The sequence below is a fragment of the Mus caroli genome, unplaced genomic scaffold (genome assembly GCF_978045245.1).
Source record: "Mus caroli unplaced genomic scaffold, Mus_caroli_1 scaffold_4, whole genome shotgun sequence".
NCBI lineage: Eukaryota > Metazoa > Chordata > Mammalia > Rodentia > Muridae > Mus > Mus caroli.
This window is the reverse complement of record NW_028227259.1, coordinates 110,524,176-110,528,533: the sequence shown is the minus strand read 5'-3', so window position 1 is coordinate 110,528,533 and position 4,358 is coordinate 110,524,176. Positions and strand designations below refer to the sequence as shown.

At 45.4% G+C, this 4,358-nt stretch overlaps 1 pseudogene; it reads right to left on the bottom strand.

Moving 5' to 3' along the window:
• Window positions 1-209: 209 nt before the first annotated feature.
• LOC110295216 (L-lactate dehydrogenase A chain-like) lies at window positions 210-1,287 on the bottom strand (annotated as a pseudogene).
• Between the last annotated feature and the right edge of the window lie 3,071 nt (window positions 1,288-4,358).

Here is a 4,358-nt window from a genome sequence, read left to right as displayed (position 1 = left end):
GGCTCGCAGGGTAATGGAAGCCTGCACAGTTGGCAGTGTGTCTCAGAGACAGTGGGACTGTCACACTAACCAGGTTACCACTACACAAGTACCACTTGGCAGCAGGGCAGAGCTGTGGGAACTGAGATGTTTCTCCACACCACCTCAACAGCATTGTACTAACCACAGCTCAGAAGAGAAGGGTGTGGTCTCCCTAGAAACCCTGCTGCAGCCTGGACAGTGAAGTGCTAGGACACTGGGAAGACTTTAGAACTGCAGGTCCTTCTGGATTCCCCAGAGGGCATCTGCACTCTTCTTCAGGCGGGCCTCTTCCTCAGGAGTCAGTGTCACCTTCACAACATCCGAGATTCCATTTTGTCCCAGGATACATGGGACACTGAGGAAGACATCATCATTGATTCCATAGAGATCCCATGATTAAGGAATCATGGTAAAAATGGGATGCACCTGCCTAAGGTTCTTCATTATGCTCTCGGTCAAGTCTACCACAGAGAGGCCAATGGCCCAGGATGTGTAACCTCTCAGCTTGATCATCATATATGCACAGTCCACCACCTGCTTGTGAACCTCCTTCCACTGCTCCTTGTCTGCATCAGTTCCCAGTTCTGGGTTCAGAGACTTCAGGGAGATGCCAGGATTGTTCACACCACTCCATGCAGGCATGTTCTAGAGTCACCATGTTCTCCCAGGACCCAGCTGTGACAGCTCAGCGTGTGAACCCCCAGCCTTTCTCCTATCAGATAATGGAACCGAGCTGAATCCAAGTTCCAATAACTTGGCTTTTGGGAAAGCCACTGATTTTCCAAGCCACGTAGGTCAAGATATCCACTGGATTTGAGACCATAAGCAGTTTGCAGTGTGGACTGTGCTTCACAATGTTCGGAATGATGAACTTGAAGAGTTCATGTTTTGCTGGACCAGATTAAGTCAGCTCTCTCCCTCTTGCTGACACTCCCCACTCCCCAGCCCCTCCTCCCCTGCTGTGATAATGACCAACTTGGAGTTTGCAGTCACACAGTAGTCTTTGCTGGAGACAATATTTGGTGTTTTAAGGAAGAGGCTGCCATACTGGGGATCCATCATCTTACCCTTTAGTTTGTCTTCCATGATGTCAACAAGGGCAAGCTCATCCGCCCGGTCCTTCGTTAAGATACTGATGTCCTTTGTTAAGATACTGATGGCACAAGCCATGCCAACAGCACCAACCCCAACAACTGTAATCTTGTTCTGGGGGACCTGTTCTTCCTTAAGAAGATTCACAATCAGCTGGTCCTTGAGGGTTGCCATCTTAGATTTTGAAGCTTTTGAGATCGCTAGTGCACGATGGGGGGGGGGGGGGGGCAACGGGCCAGCAGCAGCAGCATGGCCTGAGCTTGGCCACAGTGACTCCAGCACATAACTTCAGTTTTTAAATCTGCATTTCTTCAGATGATCTTGAGACCTTTATTGTTGGGATCTGCTTCCAAAGAACCGTTCCTCATCATGAATTAGGAAAAAAAAAAATGATGATCTGGAACATGCATTATAATTGTAGGAGAGAGACATGGTAAGATCAATCCACATTATGGAGAAGTCTATTATAAATGAAATTACCAATCTGAAAAAAAGAATATTATATTCATTATGGCATGTGGAGTATTTTTTAAATACTCTGAACATTCATCAGTGGCAGCCTGGTTAGATAAACTTTGATACGTTTATACCATGAAGCAGCAGCTGGCGAACATGCCAATATTGGTTGACTAACAGTTCTTTCTTAGGAACCAGAGAGAAGCAGGGAATATTGTGCAGTCTAACGTTCATACTGTAAATGACCACAAAACCAAATATATGTCCTTAACTATTCACTCATGACAAGGAAGCCAGGAAACAAACATGAAAGGCTATATTCCAAATTGTTAACATTTTCCCCCTGGGTCCAGGGTCGTACGAAGGACATGGTGAAGGGGACATAAGTAAACAGAAAGTTTGAAGATCAGGGGAAAGTTGTGTATAATCTTTAAAAGGTATGGATAATAAAAATCTATTTATATAAAATGTGGGATACAGATGTGGATGTGCCCAAAGACATGTGAAAGTTCAGTTGCATGAATATTAACGGAGACCATTAAGGGTGGCAGGACTTGGGTTATTTTATCTTCTACTTTCTTCCATATAATTTTACAAGTTGCATGACTTTCTAATAAACGAGAATGCATTATTTATGCGTCCGACTTACATATTCAGAAAGGCCACAAGGCTTTATTTTAATGTGGGGGGTCAATAATTTTCTGCACGTATTTAGGTGCCATTAAAGCAAATTTGCCTGTAAGACAAGAGGAGAGAAACGCTTGTGCTTTGAAGGGGATGCCCAGCAGGTAGGAAAGCTGGAGTGTGAGCAGGAGGACTGGCCTCCTGGAGGCCGAGAAGCCCTACCCTAAAAGAGCTTCCCTGTGAGTGGGAGAGAGCCAGAGAGGGGTTGAATTTGGGAGATGGTGGCAGTGCTGGTGGTGGTGGTGGTGGTGGTGGTGATGGTGGTGATGGTGGTGATGGTGGTGATAGAGGAAGAGGAGGAGAAATCATAGTTCTATTTGAGCATGGTGCTTTGGGAATGACAGAACCTGGAGTGGATGGTGGAGAATGGCTGGTGGCATACTTGTGAGTCAGATCTTGTGCTGAGGTCATAAAAAAGGGACTATATATATAAAATATGTGTGTACATATGTATTCATGTGTGTAAACATGCACATATGTGTGTGGATGCAAAAGGCATGTGTGTGTGTTTGTACACGAGGTCAGCTTCGGTATCATTCCTCACCACTTCGTGTGAGACCTCATTGGCCTGTTGCTCTAATTCAGCCACTCAGACTGGACAGCAAGCCTGAGTATCTTCCTGTATCTGCCTTCCCAGGTCTGAGATGACAAGCACACACCACCACACTGGCTATGGGGGTGGGAGTAGGGGAGTGTGAGGGAGGGTGGGGGAGTGTGGTTCCTCAGGGTCAAACGTCAGTGGGACTACCAGGGAAAGACATTTAAAGAGTAGGGCCCCTTAAACTTAGAGAACAATCACTCCTTCCTGGTTCTGTGTACTTCAATCTTATTTCACTGTCCCACCCCTGCCCCAGCCTAGCACCAGTCTTCACAGAGTTTTGTCATTAGACTCCCTTTAGCTCCCATTTAGAAGGAGAGAGTTACACTGATAGTTGTAAAATCCAACTGGGATATAGAGCAGACACTGAAACATTTAGAGGCAGAATTCAGAGGGGGCAAACCAAGGACCCAAACCTGTTCTGTTTCCTGGCCTCTTTGTGTAGTCTAGAATGGAAGAGATAGGTGCTGATTTTGAAAAGCACTAATTAGTAGCCTGGGCGGCCCAAACGTGGACGGGTAGAGGAATGATAGAGATAACAAACACCAAACGTGGATCCATTTAAAGATGGTTTGTATTCAATAAAAGGCTCTCTGTCTCTGGTCTCTGCCTCTGTGTGTGTCTCTCTCTGTCTCTCTCAGAGGTGGCACTGGGATTTGAACACAGGGACTCATACACACTGGACACATGCTTCCTCTACCACGGAGCTTTAGTATATATTAAGCCCTAGAAGGCCTTTCTTGGTTGATTGGTTGCTTTGTTGTTGTTTGGTTGGTTATTTGGGTGCTTGGTTTTTCAAGGCAGGGTTTCTCTACATAGACCTAGCTAGCTATCCTGAAACTCGATCTGTAGACCAGGCTGGCCTCAGACTCAGATATCTGGCTGCCTCTGTCTCCCAAATGCTGGCATTAAAGGTGTGCATGCACTACCAGGCCCAGCCTCCAAGAAGGAGGTCGTAGTAAGTATTGTGAATTGTGTCACAACATGTCTGTGACATGTTGACTTGGAGTGTTTTCTGTAAATTCCCAACACTGGTATAGCTGGGGATAACACTGTGTGTGTGTATGTGTGTGTGTGTGTGTGTGTGTGTGTGTGTGTGTGTGTGTGTGCATGTGTGTGTAAAGAGAAGAAAGATGAGTAAAGATATCTGAAAGAATGGGGACCAGTGACTCCAGGCTCAGGTGTGGACTGATCTTGAAGGAGTACAGAGAGAATACAGAGGGAGAAACTGACTCACGATGGAGCCCTACATCCGTGAGGCTGAAGGGATCAATGTGTGCTTAATGAGGCAATAAGTGGAGATGAAAAACCCCACAGTGGATTGAAATTGAAATTGAAAAAAAAAGTTTATATTGTTTGTTTGTTGGTTCCCTAGGTTAATATCTGGACAATTCTAAGTAATGGATGACGAATATCTACAAGTGGAGTTTGCAGGCCTTGCTGTGCATGGATCATGCAAATGTGTTATTACACACATTAGCACAGTTCTTTTTCTTTATGCCACAAT